Source organism: Callospermophilus lateralis, unplaced genomic scaffold, assembly GCF_048772815.1.
Source record: "Callospermophilus lateralis isolate mCalLat2 unplaced genomic scaffold, mCalLat2.hap1 Scaffold_45, whole genome shotgun sequence".
NCBI classification, from domain to species: domain Eukaryota; kingdom Metazoa; phylum Chordata; class Mammalia; order Rodentia; family Sciuridae; genus Callospermophilus; species Callospermophilus lateralis.
Window position 1 is genome coordinate 4,246,327 of NW_027514398.1, and position 15,106 is coordinate 4,261,432.

A 15,106-nucleotide genomic window follows, 5' to 3' on the forward strand; every position below is an offset into this window, starting at 1 on the left:
TGAGCCCCAACACCCCAGCCATCCATGGGAATTTGATACTTGTTGAATGAATGATTGAATGGAAGGTGGATGATTTAGAAGTAAGGAGGGATATGAACCTGCACAGTTACCTGGGAATAGAAAAGAGGGAGAGATGTGAGGGAGATACGTGTAGCAGCATCAGAAAGGCTGGGTGACATATATATGGTGGGATTAGGGAACAGAAGTAGCCAAGGATGATTTCTTGGAATAGTAAAACACATTGGGCAAATGCTATGTTTATTACTCACATAGATGAGAATAGTACCATTTTTATCAGGAAATGCATGCATAGAATTGTAGCAACGACAGCAAAGAGAATCAATTGGAATGGAAAGTAGAATCAAGATAATCATTCATTTCCTGATTTCTGTTTCTTCCAATCTTGTTTTTGTGATTCTCCCACTCCTATTGCTAAGCTGTATTCTTTCTTTTTATCTCAACTAATTATCTCTTTGACTTCTTCGTTTTTTCCCCTTTGATTTGAAATCCTGTTTGTAGAGACTGACAATTCCTAAGCTGCCAAGCAGTCTCTGAGGTGACTTGGACCCTTGATTTTATTTTTATTTATTTTTTTCCAATGTCTTTATTTATTTATTTATTTTTGAGAGAGAATTTTTTTTTAATATTTATTTTTTAGTTTTCAGCGGACACAACATCTTTATTTTATTTTTATGTGGTGCTGAGGATCAAACCCAGTGCCCAGTGCATGCCAGGCAAGGGTGCTACTGCTTGAGCCACATCCCAAGCCCACAATGCCTTTATTTTTATGGGGTGCTCAGGATCGAACCCGGGTCCCGCCCATGCTTGGTGAGTGTTCCACCGCTGAGCCACAGTCCCAGCCCCAAGATGCAGCTATCTTGAGGTTAGCCTTATCCTTTTTTTTAATTGTTGGTTGTTCAAAACATTACATAGTTCTTGATATATCATATTTCACACTTTGATTCAAGTGGGTTATGAACTCCCATTTTTACCCCATATACAGTTTGCAGAATCACATCAGTTACACTTCCATTGATTTATATATTGCCATACTAGTGTCTGTTGTATTCTGCTGCCTTTCCTATCCTTTCCTATCCCTCCTCCCCTCCCCTCCCCTTCCCTCTTCTCTCTCTACCCCCTCTACTGTAGTTCATATCTCCCCCTTGTATTATTTTCCCCTTTCCCCTCGCTTCCTCTTGTATATAATTTTGTATAACCCTGAGGGTCTCCTTCCATTTACATGCAATTTCCCTTCTCTCTCCCTTTCCCTCCCACCTCTCATGCCTGTTTAATGTTAATCATCTTCTCATGCTCTTCGGCCCTACTCTGTACTTAGTTACTCTCCTTATATCAAAGAAGACATTTGGCATTTGTTTTTTATGGATTGGCTGGCTTCACTTAGCATAATCGGCTCTAATGCCATCCATTTCCCTCCAAATTCTATGATTTTGTCATTTTTTAATGCAGAGTAATACTCCATTGTCTATAAATGCCACATTTTTTTTATCCATTCGTCTATTGAAGGGTATCTAGGTTGGTTCCACAGTCTTGCTATTGTGAATTGTGCTGCTACGAACATCGATGTAGCAGTGTCCCAGTAGCATGCTTTTTTTAGGTCTTTAGGGAATAGGCTGAGAAGGGGAATAGCTGGGTCAAATGGTGGTTCCATTTCCAGCTTTCCAAGAAATCTCCATACTGCTTTCCAGGTTGGCTGCACCAATTTGCAGTCCCACCAACAATGAACAAGTGTACCCTTTTCCCCACATCCTCGCCAGCACTTGTTGTTGTTTGACTTCATAATGGCTGCCAATCTTACTGGAGTGAGATGGTATCTTAGGGTGGTTTTGATTTGCATTTCTCTGACTGCTAGAGATGGTGAGCATTTTTTCATGTATTTGTTGATTGATTGTATGTCCTCCTCTGAGAAGTGTCTGTTCATGTCCTTGGCCCATTTGTTGATTGGGTTATTTGTTATCTTATTGTCTAATTTTTTGAGTTCTTTGTATACTCTGGATATTAGGGCTCTATATGAAGTGTGAGGAGTAAAGATTTGTTCCCAGGATGTAGGCTCCCTATTTACCTCTCTTATTGTTTCTTTTGCTGAGAAAAAACTTTTTAGTTTGAGTAAGTCCCATTTGTTGATTCTAGTTATTAACTCTTGTGCTATGGGTGTCCAATTGAGGAATTTGGAGCCCGACCCCACAGTATGTAGATCGTAGCCAACTTTTTCTTCTATCAGAAGCTGTGTCTCTGATTTGATATCAAGCTCCTTGATCCATTTTGAATTAACTTTTGTGCATGGTGAGAGAAATGGATTCAGTTTCATTTTGTTGCATATGGATTTCCAGTTTTCCCAGCACCATTTGTTGAAGATGCTATCCTTCCTCCATTGCATGCTTTTAGCCCCTTTATCAAATATAAGATAGTTGTAGTTTTGTGGATTGGTTTCTGTGTCCTCTATTCTGTACCATTGGTCCACCCGCCTGTTTTGGTACCAGTACCATGCTGTTTTTGTTACTATTGCTCTGTAGTATAGTTTGAAGTCTGGTATCGCTATACCGCCTGATTCACACTTCCTGCTTAGCATTGTTTTTGCTATTCTGGGTCTTTTATTTTTCCATATGAATTTCATGATTGCTTTCTCTATTTCTACAAGAAATGCCATTGGGATTTTGATTGGCATTGCATTAAACCTATAGAGAACTTTTGGTAATATCGCCATTTTGATGATGTTAGTTCTGCCTATCCATGAACAGGGTATATTTTTCCATCTTCTAAGATCTTCTTCTATTTCTCTCTTTGGGGTTCTGTAGTTTTCATTGTATAAGTCTTTCACCTCTTTTGTTAGGTTGATTCCCAAGTATTTTATTTTTTTGAGGATATTGTGAATGGAGTGGTTGTCCTCATTTCCATTTCAGAGGATTTGTCCCTGATATACAGGAATGTCTTTGATTTATACGTGTTGATTTTATATCCTGCCACTTTGCTGAATTCATTTATTAGCTCTAATAGTTTCTTTGTAGACCCTTTTGGGTCTGCTAGGTATAGAATCATTGGGCCCGTGATTTTAAAGTTAGACATTGCGTCTGCAGAGTGTGTTTCTGACAGATGGTATGGTTGAGAGTCTGCTTTTAATTGAGATATAATTGACCCATCATACAATTCACTCTTAAACTGTACCAGTCACTGCTTTTTTAGTGTAGTCACACCATTATTACTATCTAATTCTAGAACATGTCATCACCCCTCAAAGAGACCCCATACTCAGTAGCAATCATTTCCCATTCCTGTCTCCCCCAGCCCCTGATTGTCACCAACTCCTTTCTGTTTGTGTTTTTATTTTGGATATTTCACATGAATCAGTTCACACAATATGTGACCTTTGAGAAATGGATTCTTGCATCTCGAGTCTCATTGTCGAGGTCCATCCATGTTGGAACATGAATCAGCCCTTCATTCTTTTTATGACTGAGCATTATTTCCAATTAAGGTACACTACATTTGCTACATATGCATCAGAGGATGGATATTTGAGTTGTTCCCACTTTTGCCCATTGTGAATAACGCTACTGTGAATCCTTTTGTGTGGACATAGTTTCATTTCTCTTGGATAAATATCTGGGGGTGCAAGGGGGCATCATATGTTAACTCTTTGTTCATTTCTTGAGGACCTGCTGAATTTTTTATGTATTGCCTGCACCATTTTTACATTCTTTTTTTGTGGGGGGTGGGTACCAGGGATTGAACCCAGGGGTACTTAACCACTGAATCACATCTGCAGCCCTTTTCATATTTTATGTTGACACAGGGTCTCACTACGTTGCTTAGGACCTTGCTAAGTTGGCAACACTAGCCTCAAACTTGAGATCCTCCTACCTCAGCCTCCAGTGCCACTGGTATTATAGGTATGAACCACCATACCCAGCTCCTGGACTTGCATTTTTTAACTGAAAACTTACTGTACCATCCTCAGACCCTCTGCTCAGGGCTGGGAACTGGTAAACATAACCCTGGTAAACTGGTAAACATAACCCCGCTCAGCTAGGAACTGGTAAACATAACAGTCCCAGTCTCTTTCCCCTGGAAGTTTAAGTTCATGTGTGACGGTAGATAGGAAGAATGTACTTGCAATATGGTAAGGAATTATACAAAACATAATCCCTTAGTAAACTTTTCAGATTTTTCTGTTTCAGTGATTTAAACCCTTCCCATTATCTTTAATGGGGAAAATTCATGCAGTGATGCCTCTGAGTTCAATCCCCAGTGCCCACCCTCAAACAAAAAAAGTCTTTGGCTAATCTGACTTCTTCATAAGAGGAGGAAATTAGGACACACAAAAGAGATACCAGTGATATGCACACACAGAAAAAAGGCCATGTGAGCTCATGGTAAGAAGGTGGGCATCTAAAATCTCAGGAGAGAGGCCTCGGAAGAAACCAGAGCTGCTAACACCTTGATCTTGGACTGCTAGTCTCTAGATCCCTAAGAAATAAATTTCCATTGTTTAAACCAAAAAAGAAAAAAAATCATGCAGTGAGTATTTGGTGATATTATATATGGCATTTTTATGTATGTTTTTAAAATTAATTTGAAAGAAATGAAAATATTGAAGAAAATATGTACACATGTATCTAGTGAAGAAATATGGCATGCTCTCCCGGCACCTGTGGCTCCCCATTAGACGATTTGGTTTCTATTAATCCTGTTTGCATGCTGTGCGCAAATTTAGGACATGTAGAATTTGGGCTAAAGAAACTTACTTTCCTAAAAAATTTTCACCTTTTTTTTTCCCCAGTTCATGGTTCACCTTCATTGGGGCGTGGAGTGATTTTGCTAATTTTATGGTGATTTCCTGGTGGGGGTTACTAAGCATATGTGCTTACTGTGGACTGAGAACTATACGCCTTGCCCAGGTACAGTTTGTGATGCATGACTTCTGTGTCTCCGTCTTCACTGCAGATGGTCCCCATCCCTGCTGGAGTGTTTACAATGGGCACAGATGATCCTCAGATAAAGCAGGACGGGGAAGCCCCTGCAAGGAGAGTTACTGTTGATGCCTTTTATATGGATGCCTATGAAGTCAGTAATGCTGAATTCGAGAAGTTTGTGAACTCCACTGGCTATTTGACAGAGGTAATGTGGTTGGGGACAAAAGGGGAAACTTAATTATTTTCCATTGCTCTGAGAAATGTTTTAAATCACAGTTAACATAAGCCCTTTATTTATGTATTTCACTTAATTTCTCCAGAAACCCTGTGCAGTGGGTTTTTCTTCAGGTAGCAACTGAGGGTTAGAAAAGTGATTTGCTCTAAGTTGTGTGGCTAGTTACTGATGGAACTGGGATTCCAACCTGCACAGTGGGACCCCAGAGCCTGTGTTCTTAAACATAAAGGTATGTTGTGTTAATGCTCAAGCATGCCAGAGATGGTGACTGTTCACTCAACTTTTTGAGATAACAGATGTCACATAAAGTAAGGCCATTCTTCCCTGTCAATAACGTGCAACTTGGATGTTCCAGAAGCATTACATGTTTTAGGAATGATAGATGCCAGAGTGCAGGTTTTCATTTTTGTGGCTTTATTCCAGTGCCTCAATGGTTCACAGGCTCCTCTGTGGCAGTTCCTGGCATTATCCCGTGGTCACTGAACCACCAAGCAGGGCTCTGGAACTGGATGTTTGCCCTAAATGAGAACAGGAAGGGGAAGCTTTGGAATTAATGAGCGTTTCTATGAGTCTCTGAAATAGACTTGTTTTCTAAAACGCATCCCATTTTCTCTTGCCAAAAACTTTCCCCTTGTCTTGAGTATGTGGAGTTCCTGTTTTCTTTTCTTTTTTTCCTTTTTAAAGCACCAACTATCTTTTTTTCTTAATTTAAAAGCATTAATTTGAGAGTGCATGTGAAAAGCAAAATAATGGTCAGATAGGATTTTGCATTCTCACATTTCTTTGAAATTTCCCCAAATATACAAAGTGGTTATAAATCTTTTTAATAACATTTGTCAGAAGCAAACATCTGTGTTCTTTTTGTTTGAAAAGAATATTCCAAGGTCAAGTTGCCAGTACTCTGCTAAAGTTAGAAGATTTCGTGGGAAGAAGGCTTTCCTTAGACCAGGGTTCTCTATGAAGATTAGATAGAGTAAGCAGAATTTAGGCATCCATGAGCACAGAGGAGAAAAATTTTCATCTGGATATTTCTACCTGAAATTTAGCATGCCCTTCAATTATCACACAGACAACAAACCATGGTAAACTTAGTACCTGTGACTTTGTTACCAATAGAAATCAGACTTCATCAGGTACATTGGGGCACACCTGTAATCCCAGTGGCTCAGGAGAATGAGGTAGGAGGATTGCGAGTTCAAAGCCAGCCTCAGCAACTTAGCCCTAAGCAACTCAGCAACACCCTTTCTCTAAATAAAATATTTAAAAAGGCTGGGGATGTGGCTCAGTGATTAAGTGCCCTTGGGTTTTTAATCCCTGGTACAAAAAAAAAAAGACAAAGAAATCACAGATTTACTTTCTTATTGTTATTATTCCAGATATTTTGAAATACTGTTTGCATTCATCCCACTTTGAAATAGGATAATTATGAGAACTAGTACCAGATCTTACTTAATATGTTAATAAAAAGCATACAGGTGGGACTCAGGTTGTGGCTCCTTGGTGGAGCACTTGCCTGGCAGGTGTGAGGCACTGGGTTTGATTCTCAGCACCACATAAAAATAAAAGAATAGAGTAAAGGCCCATCAACAACTAAAGAAAATATTTTTTTTTAAAAAGCATACAGGTGACTCTAACAGCCATTTGTTTTATTAATATTTATGTAATGATTGTTTTAGTAGTCTTATTGATTTTATTTTATACATTTAAATGTTTCATTCTGAGAAGGAGGTTTCTAAGCTTCAGTATGATGCCAGAGGGTGTAGGGCACGGGGGCTCAGAAGCCCTAACTTGGAAAAAATGCTTCATTTTTTTCTAGCACTTTACAGATTCCTCCCCCCCACTTCAACATTATTTTACATCCCACGCCCCTTGCCAGTCCTACTGGTCTTGTTTTTATTCCTTGAGAACCAGACCTTCTTTCCCAGCCTGGGAGCTTGGTTCGTATTTTTCCTCCGCTTGGAATCCACAGCTGCTTTACTTATCTTCTTTTTACAAGGCTGTCTCCTTCTCCATCTTTTTCTTTTTTAATTTTTTGGGAGTCAGGGTTTTGCTAAGTTGCTGAGGCTGACCTTGAACTTGCGATCCTCCTGCTGCCATCTCCCGAGTAGCTGGAATTGCAGATGTGTCCACTGTGCCTGGCTGCTGCTTGTTCTTGTCATCTCAGCTTGATTATCACTTTTTCAAGGAGACTACCTCTGTTCACTCTGTCAGAAGGAGGCTTGTGTTTAACTTTTTTTTTTAACCTTACAAGGTGAAATGAAGTTATAATCATTTTTTTCTTTCTTCATTGGGCATGATTTTTTTTTCCTGTATCGGCACACTTAAGCACAATGAAGACAGGGATCATGCCTTTCTGATATTGACCTTGTGTCCCCTCATTTAGTTCTAAATCCAGCGCATAGTGGGTGTTGGGTAGATAGTGTTTGTGAAATGAATAAACTGGCTTAGGTTGTTAGGCACGGTGATGTCACCAGCAAATATAGTAAGAACATCTGGGGTGAGGAAAGGATGGTAAGCGCCACCCGAAGGGGAGCTTGAGGTGCCAGGGTAAGGCCTGAAGTGCAAGGCCGCAGTCAGGTGAGGACAGCTTGGGACTGGGGCAGAGCTCTGGAGCCATGGGAAGTTCTGGCTGTAATTAAAGTAACAACATGGGAAGTTGCCAGCGGTTGACCAGTGTGTTTATCTGGAACCACCAGTGTCAGGACTACAGGTGTGACCTAGGCAGAGTTTTTGAGCCTTGCCACAGCCCCCAGGATCAGACTCCCCAGGGATGGGGAGCAGCAGCCTCTGGTTTTCACAGGCCAAGGTATGATCACAGAGCTGGAGGCTGCTGACCTAGTGTGAGAAGTGCAGAAAGCAGGGACAGCGCTCTGAGAAACCGCAGCATCTTAGGAACCGTAGAAAGAGCCCATGTATTTCAGGGGATGAGGATGAATAGTCAGATATATGGAAGAAAACTAGAGGAGGAGTAGAGTCACGGATGCCAAGGGACAGAGGACCCGGTTTTCAGAACCAGATCTCACGCAAGGAAGAGAACCAGGTCTGTGAAGAATTGAGATGTTCATATTAAATAGAATTATTAAAGTTCAGGTTTCCATCTAGTGCTTAAATTAACCACTTGATATTTATAAACACATTTAATACCTCGGTGGAGCCAGAATGTGTCAGAATATCAGCAGTGGCATTTAGTTATTTTTGCTGAATTCCAGGAGGAGGACAAAGGACAGGCTGGGTTACACAATCTCATATGTATAGATTTCTGTTATTTCCCTGGGCTATTTGTAAACTTGGGTAAATGTGAACAGTTTGTTCTGAAAAGCTAATCTCAGCACCCTGTGCAGGGGTGCATGCCTGTAATTCCAGAGACTGGGGAGGCTGAGGCAGGAGGATTGCAAGTTTGAGTCTAGCCTGGGTAACTTAGCAAGACCCTGTCTCAGAATTGGAAAAAGGGCTGGGGATATAGCTCAGTGGTAAAGCACTCTTAACAACTAAATGAAAACAGGTTCAAAGAGCAACATTAACCTGTTTTAAGAGGGACACAGATGACTATAAGTCATTTCTGGGTCTTGTGGGAAGATGTAGGAAAAACTCAGGTTCATTGGGAGAAGAATCCCGTTAGCAGTGTCCAAAGAAGATGGCATGCATACACCACATCACTGCAACCTTCTCTGGGTTTCTATTTCTTACCTTCCCTGTAGGCTGAGGAGTTTGGTGACTCCTTTGTCTTTGAAGGCATGTTGAGCGAGCAGGTGAAGACTGGCATCCAGCAAGCAGTAAGTAACCTTTAACAGGCTCTCGTACTGCTCATGGCTCCTTGGAAAAGGTCTGGGTGAGAAATCCAAACTCAAGGACCCCCTTCCTCTTCCTCCTAACACCTGGCAATTCTGTGGCTACAGATTTGCCCAGAGAACCAGGCCCACAGGTGGATGGTATCTGAGGAAGTTTCTGTCTGCCTTCTGTCCTGGGCGTCCCAGTTATGCATTGTGTTCCTAAGTACAGCTCCAAACACTGGTGGGTGTCCTTTATCATAGGTATGTGGAGAATGGAGAGTTAACTGAATGTTCGTTTCCATGCTCTTGATATCATCAGGGGCCAGGTGGAGACGGAGCTTCCTGTTCTGACATTCATGAACTCACATGGTCAGAGCAGTTTCCGTGGAGGGCCCCTTTGCTGCAAATGTTCATAATGAAGGCTGGGAACTGGTCCTTACAGGCAGGGGTATACTGTGTCATAGGGAGGACCCATGGAATTTGAACTAGGTGTGTTTCTCTTAACTGGAAATGGTGCAGTGTGCTTCCATAATAATAGAAGTATTTCATACATTGGGTGGACAGGTGAATTCACAGCACTATTTAAATAATTACCTCCTTGTTCTTTTGAATGTTGATCAAAATTAGAGAAGATTCAATTTTATGTTAGCTGTTCAACTGAAGTGTATATATAGACATTATGTATGTAATTATATCATAGTTAATTTAGATTCCTGTTCCAGCCATTTCAGCAGGGTCGTGGCGTTTATGGGCTTGCTTGTGTACATCTCTCACAAAAATTTAAGAACAAGGGAAGGTATGAGGCCAGGCTGGAAAGTCACACAGAAAAATGTGCAGAGAACGCAGAGGCAACAGCAGACAGTGAGGGAGGGGTTAGTCTACTCAAGGGAGACTGACTAAGATGCAGATGTATTGCGTATGGTGGCATGGGCCTGTAATCTCAGCGGCTCCAGAGGCTGAGGCAGGAGGATCGCAAGTTTGAGGCCAGCCTTAGCAACTTAGGGAGGCCCTAAGCAACTTAGAGCCTGTCTCAGAATAAAAAGGAAACAAGACTGGGGGTTTGCTCAGTAGTTAAGCACCCCTGGGTTCAATCCACAGTACCAAACAAACAAACAGATCTGAAGATGAATCTAGTTTCAACCTGCCTATAGTTTCCTTTGAATTATTGCCTGCATTTCATCTTTTTATTATTCTCAGTGCTGGGTTTGGAGCCCAGCATCTTGTGCATGCTAGACAAGCGCTCTACCACTGAGCTCCACAGTCCCACTCCTGAACTTTATGTGTTGCCGGCATTTTGTCCTCTCTGGAGAGCAGCACTACCCGAAAAATTGAGCTATCCTGGCTCACATTTCCTTTCTTTCTTTCTTTTTGAGCTAGTGCATTCCACATTTTCTTTCATTTCAAACTAATGTAGCAGTTGATGTGGGAGGGGAATAAAGTAAAACAAGACTTAGTCTCAAACCATGTTTTAGTGAGTCAGGTCACTTTTTCTGTATTTGAGATAAGTGTTTGAAAAATGTGATTTGGCTCCATTTGAATTTCACATTTTCTTTGCTCTTTGCAAGTTTATATTACAGGTCTGTTATGTAATCTGATCTCCCCATCTTTTTTTTTCCAAGGGCTTGGTGGTCAATTCTGGCTGGTGTTGATGACCCAGCAGCTTGGGATATGGTATCTTGTTTTAAGATACAGAGTTGGGGCGAGGGAGGGCAAATGTGCTTATTTCTGTTCTTTGTGCATTCAGATACAGGACATCTTGTCCCTGGAGAACCTACAAACACATTGGGCATGAAGGGAGAGGTGAATTATTGCTGGGCTCCAAAGGTGCCCTTTTAAGTGGGCACTTCCCTTTTAGGGAAGTCTGGGCACCTGTAACCAGGATGAGGACAAGTACCTCTTACTGGGACTCAGTGTTGTCACTTGCTTAAATGCTCATAATGGAAAAGCAAACCTTTTAAGCTTGTTTGGAGAAGGCTGAATGAATACAATCTGTGAGTTATAGAAGAGCTCGGGTTTGTTTTCTTCATCTCCTGAGGCCTGACTTAGTTTGATGCATCAGATCTCTCCTCATCTCAGTAGTGGGGTTGAACCCAAGGGCTGTACCACTGAGCTACACTCCAGCCCTTTTCTAAAATTTTGAGACAGAGTCTCCCTAAGTTTCTTAAGATCTCATTAAGTTGCTGAGGCTAGCTTTAAACTTGTAGTTCTCCTGCCTCAGCCTCCCAGTCGCTGGAATTGTAGGTATGCCCCATCATGCCTGGCACTAGATCATTTATAAATTCAGTGTTTCTAGAAGCATACGACATGAAAAATATATTTATTTATTTATTCTAATTAGGTATATATGACAGTAGAATGCATTTTGATTCATTGTCCACAGTTGCAGCACAGCTTTTCATTTCTCTAGTTGTACAGGATGTAGCGTCGCACCATATGTGCAGTCATGCATGCACCTAGGGTAATGATATGCATCTCATTCTGCCATCTTTCCTGCCTCCATACCCCCTCCCCTTCCCCCCTCCCCTTTGCCCTATCACAGTTCCTCTATTCTTTCCCTGTCTCTGTCCCTGCTGTTATGGATCAGTGTCCACTTATGAGAGAATATTCAGTCTTTGGATTCTGGGGATTAGCTTACTTTGCTTAGCATGATATTCTCCAACTCCATCCATTTACCTGCAAATGTCATAATTTTATTCTCTTTTAATGCTGAGTAATATTCCATTGTGTATATATACTATAGTTTCTTTATCCATTCATCAACTGAAGGGCATCTAGATTGGTTCCACAGTTCAGCTATTCTGAATTGAGCTGGTATGAACATTGATGTAGTTGTCTCACTATATTATGCTGATTTTAAGTCCTTTGAGTATAGACCCAGGAGTGGGATAGCTGGGTCCAGTGGTGGTTTCATTCCAAGTTTTCTAAGGAATCTCCATACTGCATTCTAGATTGCTTGCACTAATTTGCAGTCCCATCAGCAATGTATGAGTGTGCCTTTTCCCCCACATCCTCACCAACATTTATTTTTGTTTTATTCTTGATAACTGCCATTCTGACTGGTGTGAGATAAAATCTTAGAGTAGTTTTGATTTTCATTTCTCTAATTACTAGAGATGTTGTGTTGAGAGCCGGTCAGAATGACACCTGGCATTTGTTGATTGATTGAATATCTTCTTCTGAGAAGTGTCTGTTCAGTTCCTTGACCCATTTATTGATTGGGTTGGTTGTTTTTTTTTTTGTTTGTTTTTGTTTTTGATGGTAAGTTTTTTGAGTTCCTTATATATCCCAGAGATGAAAACAGGGCTTGGAATCTTTCTCAGGCTATAGTTGTAGCTAAAAATTAAATAGTATTACTTATTTTCATTATTTATTTTAAATGTTGCCTTGCATTTATGCAGGTTATGCTAGTGATACAATGCCCCCCACACACTTTTGAAGATCTTTTTATTGCAAAATAAAATAAAAATGGAGAAAGGTGACATAACAGAGGGGTAGCTTTCTGAGTTATCCTAGGGCAGACATGTCTGTGACCATCACACAGGTCAGGGATTAGAATTTGGCTGCCTAGTCCAGCAGCCCCTACTGTCCCTAAGGTAGCCCTATCTTGCTTTTTAAAGCAGATGCACCCTTAAGTTTTTTTCTAGTATTATCGCCCAGGTTATGTCCCAAGTTTAACCTTACCCATTTTAAGGAAACCTGTGTCTTTTGAGACTCTTATAATCTGTAGGTTTCCTTTCCGTTGCCCCATCCCCCTGTCTTTCCTCCTGGTTTATCCCTGGAAGAATACAGGACCTGCAGACTGGCCCACATCTGAATGTTGCTGATTGTGCTCTGACAGTGCAGTTCAGCTCTTCTCTCTGTCATTGGTGACCTGCTAATTGGTAACTACATCCTCAAGTCTGATCAGACCCATGTTCACTCCATGGCAAGACATTAAAGTTGTGTCTTCCCCCATAGGAGGCATCAGATACGTGTTCCTTCTGCTTCTCTTCATGCTAGCTGTTGATAATGCCTGGTGGCTAACTCCAGGAGTTTATTTGGGGTTGTAAGAGTGATTATCTAAATAGTTCTTTTTCATTTATTTATCTACTCTTTTCATTTATTTATTTATTTTTTAAAAGGTGTGGTGGTACATGCCTTTATTTTTTATTTTTATTTTTTAAGATAGAGAGAGGAGAGAGAGAGAGATTTTTTTAATATTTATTTTTTAGTTTCCGGTGGACACAACATCTTTGTTTGTATGTGGTGCTGAGGATCGAACCCGGGCCGCACGCATGCCAGGCAAGCGCGCTACCGCTTGAGCCACATACCCAGCCCCTCTTCTCATTTATTAATGAGGATATTTTCATAAAGAGCTCAGTTCTCAGGCTGGGGCTGTACCTCACTGAGGCACTGGGTTCGATCCTTAGCACCACATAAAAATAAATATATAAAAAGATATTGTGTCCTTTTACAACTAATAATAATAATAATAATAATAATAATAATAATAATAATAATAATAAAGAGGTAAGCTCACTCCTCTTACTATTTTCTTAACCATTCATATGGGTCATAGAAGAAAAATAGGTAAATGAATCTTTACTAGCTTTTAAAAAAATGAGTTGATTTCCCATTACTCTGTATAGGTGATGGGTTTTATTTCTTTCTTTTTTTTTAATTGAACTTTTCATTTTTCAGGTAATTATAGATGCACATGCAGTTGCAAAGAAATAATACAGGGAGATCCTGTATACCCCTTTCTGTGTTTCCTCTATTGTTCTCATAGTAAATAATTATACTATATTTTCACAACCAGAAAATTGGAAATTAGTCCAACCCACTTGTCTTCATCTGATTTCACCAGTTTTATATGTATTCATTCTCTGTGTGTATACAGTTCTGTGCAGTTTTATCATAAATGTAGATTTATGTACTTGGAACCAGATTTTTAAAATCATCTTTATGAACTCAGAATTTAAATACATGTTGTGGGTTTGATTCACTTGGAATCATGATCCCTTGACTTTTGAACACTGGATGCCATTTCAAGTTCTTGGGAATCCTTTCTCTCTCTCTCTCTCTCTCTCTCTCTCTCTCTCTCTCTCTTTTTTAACAGCTATACTGAGATATAATCTACATGCTTTGAAATACACCTTTTAAAGCAAACAGTTCCTGGGTTGTTTTACCATGTATGTATGGAGTTGTTTTGCCATGTATGTGCCATCATCACAGAATGGAATAGGACATTTTCATCCGCCAAGAAAGAAACCCTTTGTCCATTTGCACATTACTCCCCATTCTGACGTTCTGCTTTGGACAGCTGATCCTGATCCCTTTTGAACTGACCCTAGGAACCCTTTGTAGCTTCTTTGCTTTTTCTAAGGCAGGATATATCACCCTCCCCTGCCTGGAATTGCCCATTACTCTAAGCAGACACTACTTTTTGTAGAGAATAGTGTTTCTAGAACCTTCTCCAGGTTCCAGGTGAACTTGCTGCTGTTAGGTTTGTGGTTGTTTCTAGATCTCCCAGTGGACAGAGCTAAGATACAGTGCCCTGTGAGTCCACATTGTACTTCAGGTTTTTAAACCTGTTCTGCATGACATCTTTTCCTCCTTTTTTTTTTCTTTTCTTTTCCCGACACCGGTAATCCTGATTCCCAAGGACATAGGGGATAGAATTAGAGTAGTCCATAATTACTCATTTGTTTTATCCCAGATTACATACATAACAGTCTCAAAATAACAACACCAATGCTATCATCACCAGTGTAATTACCGAGAACAGGTTTAAAAAAAAAAACCCAGACTTTTATATATGCTTTTCCTGTTTCTCCCCAGTTTTAAAATAGTCGCACTTGATCTGTATTATCGGAACATATGTCCATGCATAGAGTACTCTCTGCTTTTTAGCTCCTGTTGAAGCTTATCTATCCAAGGAAGCACATGGTTGGTGCTTTGTGACATTGTTGCCCTAGTCATTTGACTTGGCAAAACTCTTCTGCACCAGGTTCTTCAAGTAATGGCCAGGGGACATTCTTCTCCAGACTTTCACATATTGACAGTGCTTTGTTAGTACTCTTTCTACTTCACAGTCACTTTTGTTGGACATGAAATCTTTAATTCACATATGTTTTCCTTCAGGTTGTACATACTTATTTTTCTTTTGGATTGAAGTACTGTTCTTCAAAGGT

The 15,106-nt window shown here is 40.4% G+C and overlaps 1 pseudogene; it reads left to right on the forward strand.

Annotated features, from left to right (window-relative positions):
- LOC143388919 (formylglycine-generating enzyme-like) overlaps positions 1-15,106 on the forward strand; it is a 61,981-nt pseudogene that overhangs the window by 27,241 nt on the left and 19,634 nt on the right.